Source organism: Cupressus sempervirens, chromosome 6 (assembly GCF_028749045.1).
Source record: "Cupressus sempervirens isolate cs-2001-9-10 chromosome 6, ASM2874904v1, whole genome shotgun sequence".
Classification (NCBI taxonomy): Eukaryota; Viridiplantae; Streptophyta; class Pinopsida; order Cupressales; family Cupressaceae; genus Cupressus; species Cupressus sempervirens.
Window position 1 is genome coordinate 121,741,977 of NC_143123.1, and position 18,806 is coordinate 121,760,782.

Consider the following 18,806-nt stretch of genomic DNA (forward strand, 5'->3'; position numbering starts at 1 on the left):
AGTAGTACTTCTTTATGGTGCAAGTTATTTTCTCAAACACACAGTATATTGACTGGGTGCATGAGGTCAGTGAACAACTTTCTAGGGCTCTCAGTGCCGCTAAGTTTTATAATTCTTTTTATATGTCCTCATTCTTGATATACATGTTGGCTTCTCTTCAATTGTGGCTGAGAATCCCTAGAATTGAGAGTTTCCCTGATAATGTAAAAAGTTACAAGTTTTATCCATGCTTGCAATTATAGAATAGTTATGCAAAATACATCCGGGTAAATGATGCATTCACCATGAGGATTTGCAAGGAACTACAGGGTCACCCAGAGCAGAGATTTAGTCTAGAAGCAATGGCAATCATCAGCCAATTTGGTAGTTACTTCATCTAGTTCTCATCATTTTCTTATTTGCATCTTGTAACGTTTGACAGATTCCCACTGAAGCTGCCTAGGTATCTAGATGATATGATTGTGCTTGTGGATATTGTGAGGCAAGCAATACAAGTGAATGTGTTGAGTGCTAGCTTGAGGAAGAAAGGGTATGAATTCCCTATAAAAGTGGGAGCATATAGTTGCAAAACCAGATTAGACGCTAAGAATATACTCAAAGCATTTGAAAGTACATACAAATTGGAAGAGTATGAAGTAGTAAGGCCCCTGTTTGATCATAATGGATATGCTAGAGATGTGCTCTAGATTGGAAGCGTAATCAAACATGTGACAACCATGGAGGATTATTGGGCAGATTGTAAAAATGAGCTAGAGAGTCGAGATCATGCCTTTGCCAGATTTACAATTGATTAGGTAAAGACATATGGAATAAATTTAGATGTGGAAGGGCTGGAGGATGATGGTCAAAATATGTACAGTAATACATATTTGAAAAAATTGAGGAATACTCCCATTAGCTCTGAACCATATGTTGACATTAAAGAAAATTTTGATGTCATGATGGCAAGAATTATCAAAAGAACTGGGAAGTGGGTTGAATGGACAACTAAGAAAGGCTGAAGCAAGAGCAAAGCTAGTCAAGCTTCTCCACCTGTAGCTACTCCTGCTTCATCTCAAAGTGCCACTCCTAGTGCTACTGCCACAACTGCTCAAAGACTAGCCCAATCTGTGGGACAAGGTGACCAGCCCTCTGAGAATCATGTTTCAATAACCCCAACCTCTCAAGGGGGATCACTACCAATCATTGGAGCTCAAGATGAAGTTGAAAAAGAAACAAAGGGACAAAAAGATGGATCTCCTGCTCCAGTCTCACCTCTGCATCCTGCTCTTCCCCCATCTCCTCAAGCTTCTCCAACTCCATCTCTTCATGCTACCCCTATCTTATCCCCCCATAGTAGCCCTACTCCATCTCTAAGTGCTCCTATTCTTAAGCCTATTGGTTCTCCTCTTTAGATAGTAGAGATTGGAGATGATAAAAGTAGTAGTAGTGAATTCACTGAGTCTGATGAAGTTGCCAAAAAAGCTCAGGAAGAAGAGAAATCTCCAAGTTCATCTTGGCTCCTTTCTTGAGATCCAAAGCCCCCCTTTTCTGCAGCCACATCAACAACGACTCTAGTAAAGAAGATAATGCTCAGCATTGAATCACTCAGAATAGCCTCCAAAGTGATTAATACAAAGTCTTGGCTTGAGGATACTTTGGAGAAGAAGAGGAAAAGAAAAGATGAAAATTTCCCTTCAAAGGATGTTGTATCTCAAGTGGTTCGCTCAGGATCTGACTTAGTAAAAACTAAAAAGCAGAAGACCTTGTCAATATTGGGATGAGATCTAGAAATAGGGCACCTAACTATGGAGGTAGCAAAACCAAACAAGGTAGGGACAATTAAAGATATGACACCAGAAGATTTCACTTTGCACTCAATTGATCTTGGAGAAGCTAGACATGATACAAAAGTAGGCCTATGGAAATCAAGTAATGAGATGACAGAAGAGCAACTGGAGGATCTCAATTCATCGAAGGTCAAAATGAAAGCAGAAATAGAGGAGTTGATAAGATTCATCTAGCAATTAGTTGTTCCATTGTCAACTATCACTGGTGTGTCTGCCACTTAAAATCCTTTAGCTGAAGAGGTACAAGCCTTCATATCACAGCTTCAGAAAGATAGGCATTTTGGTCAAATTGGAAAAGAATGGATTGAGAAGCTCAGTTCAGATGGAGCTATTATAATTGATCAAATTGGGAAAGTTATCCTTTAGTTAGAAATTGAGAAGGATAATATCACTTCTAATCATAACACTTTGGCCGCAAAAAAGGCAAGGTGCAACGAATGCATTTCTCTCCTAAATATGATCATCCAAATGAAGGCAGAAGAGGTAGTTGAAGCAAAGATTTCAAAGAAGGGGATCAAGCCTCAATTTGAATGGCTTCAAAACATGCAATTCAAGTAGGAGATGATTCAAGAAGCAGAGGAAGGACTCAAAGAAACAAAGGAAAAGGTGAAGAAGATCCAAGACAGAGCATTTGAGCTCATGCGAGGATTACACATTGACTCACAAAATAGTGGGCAAGAAAAAGTTCCCATTGAGATAGAAGTAATGAAGAATAACTTCTCCACATACTTGAGTAACCTATCTGGAATGACTTCAAGCAGTCAAAATAGAGTGGTAGAGTTGTAGACACCGAGTGGATGCATGTATGTGGTAGCTGGAGAGTTAACAAGTTAGCTGGGTGCAGTAAAGGAGTTAGCTCGGGAGCATTCAAAGTGGCTCTTGAGATTCACCAATGTACATGTGCCTAGTCACGAGGAGATGATCCCAATTATAGTGGCTACTAGAACATATAGGGAAAAAATTGAAAAGGGAAAGAAGTCTAAATGACTTATTTAACACTCCTTTTTTGTTCTTTGATGTAAATTTTGCAAATTTTTTGTAAATTTTGAAATCTGAAAAATTGGCATCTTTCCATTTGTCATATTCAGAAGATGAACCGATTGAAATTCCCATTGTAACGGTCATCTCTCAAATCCTATATGTATGAGATTCAACGATAAATCAAAGGTCAACAAATTTTGTTCTGAAGTACTATCTGTTGTAGAGACAATTGAATGGTACTTCATTTCAATCATTTTCTATTCCAATAGGTACTGTAATTAGTTAGTATTTCCTTTCTACATTACGAAGAACTAAGAAAGAATAGAGTTTCTTTTCCCCTATTTTTTGGAATTCAAATGGTGATAAGTATTGTTATATTTCATTTGATGAAAGGATTCTGTTAGTTTTCCCAATTCATCAGTTGTAGTTCAGATTTAGATTTCAACTTATTTTAGTCTTGCTCGGATGGACTTATGAATTCATAAGAAGTGTGGATACATAGATCTGTTTCGATCCTGGGAAATTTTTTTGCCTGAATTAAGTCCTAGATTAGGCTTAATTTGGTTTTCCTTTCCTACTCTCGGGTTAAGAGCATACCCCATGGTAGGAATTAGAGATAAAACATAATTCATTGAATATCATTTACATAGGGAGTTGTACCTCAATTCAGAGGGAAACTAAATATTCTTAGAAATGGTTTCCCAACTGTTGTGTACAGTTGTTCTTCACTATAAATTTTGGCACATTAAAAGAGGAAAAGAAGAAGGACAAAATTTGTTTACCAACATAATCATAAGATTCTAATAGCATAATATTGTATTGCATAGGGGAATCATTGTTATTGCCTTGTGAATTTTGGTTCATTTCTTGATTTCCATTGAAATATGAGCTGCCATAATTGGGTATATTTTGATTGGCATCAAATTGATTGATGACCCAAAATTGGATGTTGTTATTGTTGTCTACAGGGATACTTGCATTATTTAGATGGGTGTTCCATTTTTTATTGTATCTTTGGAAACCATTGTTATGATCTGGTGGATTAAAATTGTTCTGTGCATTGTTATTTCCACTGAAATTCTTGTTGTAATTTTGACCATAGTTGTTGTTGTAAGGGCCCACATTCATTCTTTGAAATTTTTATTCTATCCTTGTGATAACCATAGATGAGTTTGTTCATTGGTAATCTAAGACATGGTCTTCTTTATCTAGCCAATCTCAGTTGTGACATTATTTTCTACTTCAATAGAAACTGCTATCTTATGCTCAAAGAAATTTGAGTCATTGGAATAAATTAACTAGGCATCACTTATGCTCTAATAGGATATGTCAGTACTATTGTAATAGCTTAAGTTGGACCCATCAATCCTCCTCTATTAGGATTGGCTTGTTTAGTAAAGGTAAATGATTCTTTGAAGTCTTTGTCCAATGTGTCGATGTCTACAATAGGTAGTCTCCTTAGGAAGATAGGATTAAAGTGGTCCATAGCATTAAGATAAATTTGTATTGCAACTTCAATTGGTATGGAGTAGGGTGTTTCCAACTTGTGGTAGGCCATATGAAAGAAATGATTGAAACATGAAATGATCTTTGTAGGATCCCTTTTGATTGATATAAACTAATGATGTATCACAACTAGGTTGAAATTTTTTTTGAATTGATCTAAGAACAATTTTTCAAAGGTTGTCCAATTTTGGATACATCCTAGTGATAAATTCACATATTAGTTAAAGGAAACTTCTCCCAATGTGTATGGGAATAAATAGAGGACCACATTCTCTTGATGATTTATTTTTTATTGCATATTTCCTTGAATACTTTGATATGATTCTTAGCCTTTCGTGTTTCTCCATAGATGAACCTTGGACAAAATTTCTCAAGATTGTTGGGAAGGTCAGTGAGTGCACCTTTCAAGTTGATTGGTGAATCTACTGCATTTACAAAGAAGGCCATTAGTAGAGGATTAGGTGGAATGATAAGTGGAGCTTTATTCAAAGGTGGAGCTAAAGATGATGTTGAAATTTGGAATGGAAGTGGTAGAATTCTTGGTATTCCTTTATCATTGTGAGACTTGCAAAAATGACTAAGTTCTAGGAACTTGTGTCCACTTGGTGAAGATCATAAAGAATGCTGAAATGGAGATGGTGGCTCAAGATTTGCTAGTTTATGTCAATTCTAGAAAAGTGCACCTCTGAGAAGTGCATCTCTTGAAAAATTGCACCTACACACCTACATACCTATGCACCTTCTGATAGTGTTGGACGGAAATTTTTTTGAACTTCTGAAAACTGCAAAATTTTTTAGTAGCAAGTTTTTTTTCCTTAACCAAATGGTCTTGGGCCATCCTTCTAGCACAACTTCTATTGAACTATCATTTTGCATGATGTTGAAAGAAAAGGATCATTTCAAATCCCTCTCTTCAAAAGCTAATCAATGATCAACTCCAAGGTTTCAGACGATCTTACAACCTACTAGGTTCGCCCAATTAAAGATAAATATGTATGTTCACTAGGATACCTTTGATGGTTCAAACCAATTTTAGATAATCTGTTTGATCTGTTGCTATTTGAAAAAGTAACCACAAAAGAAATATATTTTTTGTATTTTTTATTTTACAAGAATACAATTTATTGATGCAACTATATGAATTCCTACTTTATCCAAGTGTTAGAAAAGAAAAGATCAAAGATAAGATAATGAGAGATTAAAGAAAATAACTTGAAAGGAAAATTCATGATGAACATAAACCAAAATAACAACATACCTACGAATTAAACCATCAAAAGAATTGGGTAGGAAACCAATGATATCAAGAGCAACACTTCCATAACTCCACTAATGCAATTGTCGATGAGAATGTTGACACCTAAAATTGTGGGTGTCAAATTTGAAAGGGATGTACCTTTATACTATAAAATTTGATTATTTCATTGGAATGTATATTTTTTATATTTTAAAAATTAAAAAATATTATTAAAAATAACATTGTCATGCATGTGATATTTACTAGGGTAAAATTTATTAAGGGCTTGAAATGAAAATGTAAAAATACACATTTGATTAATTATTCCCTTTTTAAAATAAAAAGTGTTTTTCGTGAAAAGGACTGGAAAAGGGAGTTGAACACTCAACCTCTCAACCCTATCCTCTTTCCCATCCTAACTACCCATTTAAGGAAATAAAAGGGATAATTAATCTTTTTATGCATTATTCACATCAATAATTATTTTTTAAAGGTAAATAAATTATACGTTAATGTAAATAATTTCTATTTTGCATTTTTGCTTACCTTTTACTGAATTATTTTTTCTAGGGTGATATATTGATAAAGTACCATGATTGTAAATTTAAAATTATATCCCTAGATCTCTAATATAAGTTTCATGCTCCACGTTAAGGAAAAGGTTTTCTAAGTAAAATTATTTGTTCCTTTAGGTGAAATATTTATAAAAATATCTTATTGGTATATTATTTTCCTTATGTAAATATATTATGGTTTTTATTAAAATGGTTGATTACTTTGCCAATTCTTTGAAACCAATTTATATGCTTTTAAATTCTTTGAATATCATTTGTTTAACCTAATGTTTATGCATGAGGAAATATTTTGAAAAATTTGAATCAAATGCAAAACCCCTAATTTATTAAAGTCTCTCATTAAGTTATTTTATGTGCAGGCTTTATTCATCGGAAATATTAAAGTATTTGTTAAAGAATCAAAAGAAGGTGATGGAGTTGATGATTTTTTGGAGATCAAAATGCGGAGGCAAATTAAAAATATGAATTTCATAATATACAAGCAATATCAAATATATAAGGAAGAATATCAAAGCATACCTAGAGGATTAACATATTCATTATATTAAGAATTTAATGCAAAGTCATATTATTTCAAAATGAAGAGTTACACCTTTTCAAACTTGTAACTATTTTAGTGCCTACTTATATGTGGCCCAAAATCAAAGAAAATAAAGACATTCAAGATCATATTTTAAACCATATATTTTTGTCAATTGAGAGGGGATTCTTCTGATTATGCATTTTGTTGTTATCTGTATGCATTGACAACACAAAATTTTGTGGTGAACAATTTCAAAAGCAATACAAAGATTTGACATGCTCATTTGATTTTTTGGTGATATCATTCTTCTCTCATTTATTTTGTTCCTTTGATTAAACTTTAAAAATTACTTGGATTGATAGTCCCATTTATTAACTATTCGAGAGTTATATTTCAATGCTTGTTAAAAAATAATACTGTATTGATTGTTCAATCTGAATTGATATCTTATTGGTTTCCTAAGGGGAGTTAAACTCAATAGGATTTAGTATTGAAATTAACCTAATTTTCAATGATTCATACTTCATCAAAGTGATAACAACTCATCTTAGAGGGATTTGATGATTGTCTCTTAGGGTTGCATTAACATTGTAAGTGATTGATATAAAATTGATAAAGACTCCATTGGTCAAGACACTAGTCTCTTGCTTATTATTTTTTGAGTATTCATCCTGATTGTAGAAAGGACACAGATCCAAGTGGAAAAGATCCTTGATCATTCCACATCACACACACGCGCGCGCGCGCACACACACACACACACACACACACACACACACACACACACACACACACACACACACACACACACTTATATACATGTATAAACTATTACCAACCTTTAAAATCTTGTAAGACACTTGAAATCCTACAAGTTATCTTCTCAAACCCTCTAGGGTGTGAGGTATAGGCCTACTAGCCTTAGTCCTATAGAGCCAAAATTGTAGAGATTTTCATCCTATTTGGGTGGGACCTATCAATTGGAAAATTGCTACTAGGAGTTCCCAAAATTGGATCATCATTCCATAGGAAACCTAGTTTGTCAATTTGGGCACCAACAAGGACCTCAATATAAAATGAAAGATGTTTCATGTGTCATCAAATCACAAGGCCATTTAAAGTGGGCTCATGTGAGACAAGATGCTATGCAAGAAAAATAGATCATCCTTTCTCCAATTCATTATAATGGTATAATTTGTTAACACAAGATAAACACCAAAACTAAAAGATTGTACAATCATAACATCACAATAAAATCATTGGCTCCATTATTATACATGAACACACATTCACAAAAATAACACACTCTGACAAGATTAACTACACTAAGAATGATAGAACCAATATCAGATATTATTGCATCAAAAAAATGGCCTAGAGTACATATTACATCCATGTATTTAGAAGAAATCATCTCCTCATTTTGTGTTGGGAGTGAGAACTCTTAAAATGAAAATTCATGCTAAAAACTAATAAAACAAATCTAATTATATACAAACCAAATCTCTAAATGGTGTTAATTAGGTCTCCATCCTTTTTTATATCTATTAATGAGTGCATGAGCCTTTACATGACACAAAAGAATAAAATAATAAGATAAGAAGAAAGCAACAGTAAGATGATTTGGGAGTCTCTAGAAGCTCTAAAAATGGAAGCTCAACCTTCTCTAGGCATGTTGATTGTTGTTACACTGCTTCTTCTTTAAAAACTGTCAGCACACCTTTGTGATGAGAACACCTCCAAACCTTAGTGACAGATTCCAAAAATTTAAAATTCTTCTAAGTGTCAAAACTTGATTTCCAACATCTAGGTTTTTTCCCTCTTTACACCAAAATGATGTCTGGATGTTTACTTTCTCACTTTTCTATCATCTCTTCTTCTAGGCTAGCTTCCAATAAATCCAAAGCTCCATAGTTATCCTTTCCTAGTTACCAGTAATTATTGAATTTTACATGAGTTGGCACAAAATCTTCAAGCTTGTTGTCCAGCTCCAAAAATACATCTTTGGTCTTGAATGCTTGTCTTATGTCATCATCTAACGAAGAACCTTCAAATGTTCCTTCAAATTGCTGGACCACTAGTTAGACTAAAAAAATCTTGGTCTTAGACTCATCTTCAAAAATCTCAAGGAAAGCGGCATTATATTACCGTTGCGCTTCCAAAAATTCCTCTTGAGTTTTTTTCTTAATCTGCTAGGCCTCTTCGTGCAATGCCTCCATTACTTTATTACGTGCTAATATTTTCTCTATCGAATTATCAAGCTTATCTAGCTATTCTACAGTAAACACCTCCATAAGAATTCAATACCTTTGACCTTTCATTGATTTTAACACTTGTAAGTCCTTTTGCTAGGTATGTATTGTTGGAAATAATCAAGACTAGCTAGGTTACTGAGAGGGGAGGGGTGAATCAGTAACCTGAAATTTTTTAAATCAATTTAGTACTTTAACAATATAAATAATTCACCATTCATTCATCTAATCTATAGTATGTATGAGAGAAGATAAACATTCATAACACATGAACACATTATTTTGGTGACCCGAAAACCTTCCAAATAGAAAATAAAAATGGGGTAGGGATGATACCCACAAAACTTCACTACTACAATATAAAGTTGGCCTATTAGGGCTTACATTGACCACTTCTGATGATCTGCCCTATTAAGAGCAATTTGGACTACTAGATCCACCTTGTTAGAGGTTTTACAAACATACAATGAAGTATGCACTCTGTTAGGAGATTTATACAAAGACTATTAGGTCTACCTTGTTAAAGGATTTGGAAAACCAATTCACCTATCATGATGAAATAGTAGATCTAACTTACAACTTGATTGCTGAATAGATCTTGAAGTACAGATCACCTCTTGTGACTAATATGTCTTTTCTGCTCCTTAATGACCTTGCTGAATACTCTGCTCTACTGCTGATTCGCATTCACTCTTCTCAAAACATTACATGTCCATTCCATTAACATTCCATCATATTGCATTGCAAATGGTACAATACATTACATATATACCATTCCAAAATTTACAATTACAAGGTTGGATAAAACACAAGTAAACAAAATATTACTGAGTCAGCCAAATAGTAGAAAACTTGGGCTATTCAAGCTGACTTGGTGACATTCTGATACTCAACATCTACTACATTACTTGACATCATCATGCACTTGATAGAAGTAGAATCTTGGTCCATACTGAATCCTTTTTTTACCTTACTGTCCTTCGATAAACACTACACATCCATCACTCAGTAGACACTGACTTCACATCACACAAACTAATAACTCGATAGACACTATGAAGCTCGATGACCACTACCTATTTTGTGAACACTGTAAGTTTGGTAAACACTACTAAACTGCACATTCACTCGGTAGCTTCAAGAATGCTTGGTGTGAACTACTTAACTGTTGAACTTACAAGCTAACCGCTAAATTCTTGGTATAAACTATGGACTGAGTGATGAGCTCAGTAACCTTTTAGAATCGAATAAGTGCTATCACTAATGACAAATACAACATAATGCTAACAATCTCCCCCTTTGGCATTAGTGACAAAAACATTTATGAGCCAAAACCTATGTACATTGACATACTAATTTTTTATTTTTCAAAATTGATCTCTGTAAAAGTTGTTGTATATACATATCTTACATATCTCCCCCATACATATGGAATAATATATACATAGCCTTACACTGTACATAAATCAATCTATTTTCTCCTTCTCCACAAATCTCTTATCAACTCTTACTCCCATTTCTCTTACTATCTCTTTCTCCCTCTTTTTGACAGTAATGCCAAAGAGATATGCAAAATTTTCAAATAGAGACACCAAAATGTGAGAGAAATTTAGAGTGTACCTTGAGAATAGGAGCCAATGTCTTATCCCAATTATCTTGCAAAATATTCTAGGAGGAGAGTGCCACTTGGACTTTTGCAGAAAGTTCAATCATGTGATCTGTTATAGAAAAATTGTTATCCTGAACTAATGTTTTTAAATATGTGATGTGTTTATGCATTAAGTCCATAACTAGAAGAATCATATTCTGTATGTCAATCAATGTAGACCTGATCCTGGCTTCCTCTCTTAGTAATTCTCCTTGCATCTCTAATAAAAATTTCACCTTCATGTGATGTGCTGAGCTTGAACTCGGGTCAAGTTGTAACTTTTGAGCACTAGCCTTCATGTACACATCAATCTTATTTAATTTCTCCTTTATATCCTTGGTGAACTCAGTAACATCACAAAGCTTTCCAAAAAGTGATGTTACATATGTGAAGGATTGTTCAAGGTTGCTCAAAATTATGGATAACTCTACCTAATTTATTGCAATATACTGAGCAATGTGCTCAAGTACCTTATTGTCAAATTTCTTTTCTGCCTTCTCAATGAGCTTCTCATGGCCAGAAGTATCCTCATTGAATTTATTCACACCCTCTTCTAATTGTAACAAAATGTGTTGAGATGAATCAACTTTAACACCTATAGCTTCAATAATTATATTTTTGGCATTCTCAATTATTGTATATTCTATGTCTCTCTCATCTCTAAGCTATTTTTGCCTTGCTTTTTGCTCTAAAAGCTGACTAACCAATATCATTTCATTAGCTGTGGCAGTATCTAGATCTATCTTAGGAATAACAATTTCTTTGTCCAAGTCTATGTCTTCATCACTTGCTTTGCCAATAAGTAAAATTTTTAGAGTGTTTGGTTTTACTTCTGTGCTTACTTCCTTGGAGTTAGAAATGGAAACAATAGTAAAAGTAGTTGGACTTGTAGTAAAAACTTGAATTGGTACAACTAAAGGAAAATTGAGAGAAGTACTAGCTGTATCCAAAATTGATGTGCTTCCTAAAAATGAAGTTCCAATAGGTAATGCAAAAATTGGAATATTTACAATTGAAGAGCTAACTAGAACAAAAGATGGTACAATTAAAGCTCTACTTGACAAAATTGTAGAGCAAACTAGCAAACTTACTAAAAAAGCTACAATAGAGGTTGACACAATTGGAGAACTAGTAGCTGTGCATACTACTAAAATAGATTTCTTAGGAGTTGATGAAGAGGGTTGTAGCTTGGTAGATGAATTGGTAGACACTTCCATTGTAGATACTTAGAGCTGTGAGGTAGTAGGTGCAGATGATATTTCTGATGTGGTTGCAATCATTCCTATTGAAGGTAACTCCAACCCTGATGATGTTGCTGGCTTAGGAAGATGATAGGATTTTTTTCACATGTTTGTTGCATCTCTAATAACATGCTCAGTAAATTTGATTAAAATCAAACATGTATGGAATCTAATTATCATTTTACCTTCATTGTTCTTCATTGCTGCTTTGACTTCTGCATCAATAAGATTTGGTAGTAACTTCCTCAAAGATTGTGTATAAATATCTTTGCTATCTGCGCAGCAGATTCCCATCTTGGCTACAATATTACCAATAATTATTTTGAAAATTGAGGAGCAATTTGGTTTGGGGAATATTTCTATTTTCCCATTTTGGTGAGTACCAATTCCTCAATTTGCATCTTTTTAGCATCAATCCTTGTTTCAAACTTTAGGGCCTTGAAGTTTGTGATGCCAGATCCTTCTTCCATTTGTTTCAACCTTTCCTAGAAGATAAGTGGGGGCTTGTTGAGCACAACTTCACCTTTTCCTTTGCCTTTTGATCTCCTACTGAAAACAACTATGAAGGCCTTTGGAGGTTTGGTAATGATTACCTTTCCCTTCTTCTTTGTTTGCTCTACCTCCTTTTCAACTTCTTGTTCATCTCCTTCTTGTTCTCATTCTTGTTCTTCATCATCATTATCATCTCCTTTACCTTCAGTAAGCATTAGAGGGCTAGTGGCAATTTTCATCTTTGCTATTTTCCTCTTTCCTTTGTTGATTGACTAAGGTAGCTTAATTTCTAGTTCAATTCTGGCTTTTGCCTTATCATATGTGCCAAAAATTGGTTGCTTAGGGTCTACAGGCTCATTTACCAATGCTTCAATAATGTCCTTGGTTTCATCAATATTGACCTCATAAGGGAGATGTTTCACCCATGCAACTCGAGGCCTGACTAGCTAAATGTATACTCTATCAAAGTCAACCATGAAACACACATCATCTTTATAATCCTCAACAAGTTTAGGAGGAATCTTGAACCTATTGTTCATCCTTTCCTTGAAATCTTCAAAATAATTATCCATAATACTGTCAAAATTTACTCCCATTTCTACAATGAACTCAATTATCTGATATTAAATGGGAACATCCTTTCTCCACACAATAGAACCTTTAGATGGGAAAAACTTTTGCACATAAAAGAAAAGACATGTCAACAAAGAACCAAATTTACAAGGGTTTTTCTTTGATGTTTGGATGTTGTCCATATTCTTGTTTAATTTCTTGAGTAGTAACTCTGACAAGTCAAATTCCATATTTTTCTTTACAACCTTAAATGCTAAGTCCACTACTTCACATGGAACACTATTTAAATGACTAGAGTTGTAAATATTGTGGGAAATTACATGAATACCAAACCTTAACTCCACATAAAAAATGGTGCTAATTTTCAAACCTCTACCATCCAACTCAGCTAGGGTTTTCTTTTGGATTTCATCTTGACGTAGGGTTTTGGTAGATTTTTCTTTACTAAGCATGAGAATCCCAGTAATCTTATGAATCATCTTCTTAGTTATTGACATGGGCTTCTCTAACCATAATTGACCATTGTGTATGCGACTAAGAAGATACCTAATCCATTTTATTTGGAAACTCCTTGGCAAGTGTGTGATATGGGTCAACCCTTTTGTTTCAAGATGCTTATGCTCGGGTTTAAGTGAACCATCAACACACATTTCCTCTAAAGCACTATCCATTTCTAGGGTTCCTATCTCCTGAATAGAACACTTAAAATGAGTGTGAATGTTTTTGATTAGGTACTTTGGTGAAATTTGAGATTGTGCACCATTAGGGTCAAGTGCCTCCGCAATTGCTGGAACTAGCTTGAAATTCAATGCTTTCCACTCCACACCCTTAACCAACATTTTTGAACCTTTTTTTACCTTGCTTCCACTGGTGCTTTTGGATGTCATTGCTACTTGGTAAGCGATAAAAGTTTTTGAACAAATTCTTTGCTGCAAATTAGCTCGAAATCACTTGGAATTTCTTGTGTGCACCTGGAAATCTCTTAGCTCTATGAATACTGAAGTCATGGTGAAAAATAAAGTCAAATTCTACCCTTTTTGATGAAAATTCACCATTAATGCTAGGTACCATAATGATGTAGTGGGTGACAAATTTTCATCCACTCACTAGCTCGGTAGAAACTTGTGACTTAGTGATTAAACAAAACTTTACTTCTTTCAACCTAGCTCAGTTGAGTCTATGATTAACCTTGCTCGGTATGAACTAGTCTCATTTGATCCTTTTGTATCTAAAATACTAATTTGGATCTTTTTCTTTCTTCCATTTGGAACTACTCAAGATATAGCTTGAAGATACAGTTCTAGTCCCTCCTTTGAAGAATCTAATTGGAAATGGTGGTCACCCACTTCTTGACTGACATTGCCATCATTTAAATTGTTCTGCTCGATAGATTTAGGAATCCACTATTGTCTCATCTGCTTCCTGATGCTATCAGCTTTACCTTTCTTCTCATCTTCAACTCTTCCTATGTTCATGTATTTTTTAGCTATATGACCAATTTTAGTGCATGTATAACATCTTACTATTGAATCTCTTTTTCTTAAGTGATGCCTTGTGCAGTCTATGCCAATGTGTCCATATTCTTCACAATAGTGACATCTACACCAGGTATTGTAATCCCAACCAAACATTGCTTTGATAATTTTTTCAGCTGGATTGAATGATTTGGATCTACATTAAAATGCCTTGTGACCTTGTCTCTTGCATTTGTGACATTTACCTTCAAATTTTGGTTTCTCCTTGCATTCATTAGCTTTATGACCATGTTTACTGCAATTGTAGCATTTTCCACTGAATTTTTCCTTTTCATTGCTCCAAAATTTGTTTGATGTATGACCTAACTTACCACAGTGATTGCAAGTAGGTCTTTGATTCCTTTGGGCACCTTGTTTTGAAGATTCACCTTCTTCTTTGTAACCAAGTCCTGCTTTACCTTTTTTCCTATGAAGATTCTACTCACTTTTTTGATTCAATTGATCCATAGCTACTTGAGACTTCATCATCCTTTCATTGAGTTTCTTTTCAAAAATTAGATCAGCTTTCAATCTTTTATTGATCTGTCTTTTAGTAATTAAAACATTCCTTAAGCTTTCATTTTCAGATCTCATATTCATGATTTTTTCATTTGCATTCGAGAATTGATTGATAAGACTTTCTTGCTAAAGGGATTGATTTTGATTTACATTTTTCCTTGCCTCCAAGTCTTCACTTGCCTTGTTCCTTTGTTCCAAGATTTCACACATCCTTATTGACTAAACTTCTTGTTCTCTTTTAAATTTTCTTCAACATACTAATGGTCATTTATCTATCTTGCAAGTTCCTTCCTTCTTTTTAGGGATTGGGAAAGATGCTCTTTTGCTTCCTTGAGTTGACCTATGGCCATTTCCAAATCTAGCTTTTCATTCTCAATAGCTTTTTCAAGTTTGAATATCTCCATTGCACTTGATCTTTGTACTCAAGCTGTCAAACTTTATCCTGAGAACCACAAAGCTCTGATACAAATTGTTGAAAATAATCAAGACTAGCTAGGTTACTAAGAGGGGAGGGGTGAATCAGTAACCTCAACAATTCTAAATCAATTTAGCACTTTAACAATATAAATCATTCACCATTCATTCATCTAATATATTGTATGCATGATAAACAATAAACATTCATAACACATGAACACTATATTTTGGTGACCCAAAAACCTTCCAAATAGAAAGTAAAACTAGGGTAGGGATGATACCCACAAAACTTCACTACTGCAGTATAAAGTTGGCCTATTAGGGTTTATATTGACCACTTCTGATGATCTACCCTATTAAGAGCAATTTGGACTGCTAGATCCACCTTGTTAGAGGTTTTACAAACATACAACGAAGTATGCACTCTGTTAGGAGATTTATACAAAGACTGTTAAGTCTACCTTGTTAAAGGATCTGAAAAATTGATTCACCCATCAGGATGAAATAGTAGATCTAACTTACAATTTGATTGGTGAATAGATCTTGAAGTACGAATAACCTCTTGTGACTGATATGTCTTTGCTACTCCTTAATGACCTTGCTAAATACTATGCTCTTCTGCTAATTCACATTCACTTTTCTCAAAACATTACAAGTCCATTCCATTAACATTCCATCATATTGCATTACAAATGGTACAATAAATTACATATATACCATTGCAATATTTACAATTACAAGGTTGGCTAAAACACAAGTAAACAAAATATTAATGAGTCGGCCAAACAATAGAAAACTTGGGCTCTTCAAGCTGACTTGGTGACCTTCTGATACTCGATATCCACCACATTACTCAGCATTGTCATGCACTCAGTAGCAGTAGAAGCTTAGTCCATACTAATCACACAAAATAGCTTGGAACTCAGTAACCATTGGAGACTTGGTAGATATAGTGTCACTCGGTAGGTACTGAATCCTTTGTTTATCTTGTTGTCACTTGGTAAACACTACACATCCATCACTCCGTAGACACTGACTTCACATCACACAAAATAATAACTTAGTAGACACTAACTTCACATCACACAAAGTGAACACTATAAGTTTGGTAAACACTACTAAACTATACATTCACTCAGTAGCTTCAGGAATGCTCGGTGTGAATTGCTTAACTGCTAAACTTACAAGGTAACCACTGAATGCTCAGTATAAACTGTGGACTAAGTGATGAGCTTGGTAACCTTTTAGAATAAAATAAGTGTTGTCACTAATGACAAATACAACATAATGCCAACAAGTATTTCATCCATTATCCCAAAATATTGGTTTACTATAGAAACCAACTTGTCAACACTTGATTGGATATGGTGCAATAGGTTCAAATTACCTAGTATTATTTTCACACCTTTCTCCAGAAAACTGCAATTCCATTGTTGACATTCCTCCAAAAATTGATCCAACTATGTTCTTGCTCCTTTTCTTCCTAATTCCACTCCAAGAGTGACCTCTAGATTCTCTAGGTTGATATGGCCTAATACTTCATTCAAGTAGCCTCTCAATAGCTCATTCTTCTTTTGACACATTATTAGCTTTGATACTTTCTGATCCTTGCCAAAACACCTCTTTCATGCATGTGGTGATCATCACTTTAGTTATGTCCACCATGGGCCTTCCCCACATGACCTCCTTGATTTGGTAATCTTTTAGAGTTAGGTCTTTGGTGTTAGTGTGAGGAGGAGGAATGGAAATATGTGCAAGAAGGTCTTGATCTAGGTTCTCCATTATGAAGGCCAACATTTTTGCATCACCTTTAGGTGGCTTAGGACTCTTCACTAATTTAATTAGTTCCTTCCTTCATTCTTCTACTATCAAGTTGAGCTACCTATTCTGATGAAACATAACCTCCCTCTTCAATTATGGTGATGTAGTGCCCATAGGTGACATGTGCTTGGTTAAAGAGGTTGGTTCTATAATAGGATCCTTTCCCTTATCAATCCTCTCTAGAGTCTTCTCATATTAGGGAATATTTTTAGTTGGAGTCTCTATAATTTTGGGTTAAGGATATAGCCTTAGTATCTTGATTATCTTGCTAAGTTTATTTAGGTATTTCTCCCTCCTTAGATACTTCATCAGCATGACAATGTTGAAACTCTCCTTCCTCAGTTTGTTGTTCTTACCTTTGTTTGAATGGCTAGAGGAAGTGGAGTTATTGACCCTTTATCTAGAATGGCTAAATCCTATGATGGTGGTGGTGGAATGCACAAAGGTCCTTGAGTCAGAGGAGGCAATTGATTCCAATCCTCTCCTAAGGGTTCACTAAAGGGAGTGTCTCTGATCTTCTCACCTACCATCTCAGTACCCACTAGCGTAAAGTCAAATTCTGAGAGGTTAAAGACATAATTTCCTTCACCCTTCATCTTTTCTATCCATTTATGTTGTTCATAATCTAAAGTTGAGAGATGGATAGGCTCTCTTAGAGCAGATGGAGATGTCTCTATGGAGCTTCTTGTCTTCTCTTTGTTTGTGGCTTTAGCCGAGCGGGTCCTTTGGCTTAAGGAAAGAAATTCTATATGCTCGCCTTGTTCTTCATCCTTAGCTTCTAGGATAGTCTCAAAAACTTGTGGGGATGAAATATTTTTCTTATTTAGTCTCCTCCTCTATGTACCCACCACATTTGTTTCAATTCTTTCTCTCTTTGGAGTTGAGGGGTTGGCTTCTTCCTCTATAGTTGTCAATGGTGGAACCCTCTACTCCTCTACTTGTTCCTCCTCTAGATGTTCTCGAATTTCCTAATCTAGATGTTCTTGTGCTAACTCTTCTTGAGGGCCAACTTGTACTTATTTGGGTTGTACCTATTGTGGAGGCACTTGAGCCTGAGCTTCGTATTTCATTTCCCTAGGAGGTACTTGTATAGGATAAAATATGGATGAATAGGGTTTAGAATGATGCACATGAAAGAGACCCTAAACCCACATTTTACACATACATATAAATTATTATGATATGGAAAGTAAATCTAGATGACTAATATTGAAATAAAGAAATAAAAAGGTACTTATCTCTATAAAAAAAATAGCTAAAATACATGTCAAACGATCTTAGAAATTGTTGATTTCATTACACTTAAACTAAAACTGCGCATTCTAAAAAACCTAGAAATATTTTTCTTTTCTGAGGGTAGGTCAACCTTGACCTAGATAGCAAGGCACAATCTTACTTAGGGGCACAATTGTGCCCCAAAAGGTTGACCTTGACTTGCATTGCTCTGACAAAATTTCTATTCATAGATCCTACAAGTTTGATGAAAAGGGTATCCAAATCTGCACTTTAATTTTTTGTCTAGTCCCTGTACCTACAAGAAAAAATATTTTGTTGTTTGGATGGGGGTTTGCCTTCGTCAAACCCTAGTTTGGAATCAACCTTGAAAAGTAATTGAAATTGCAATATGTATAAACAAAGTAAATGGAACTATTCACCTTGCTTACATTAAAACCCTTGT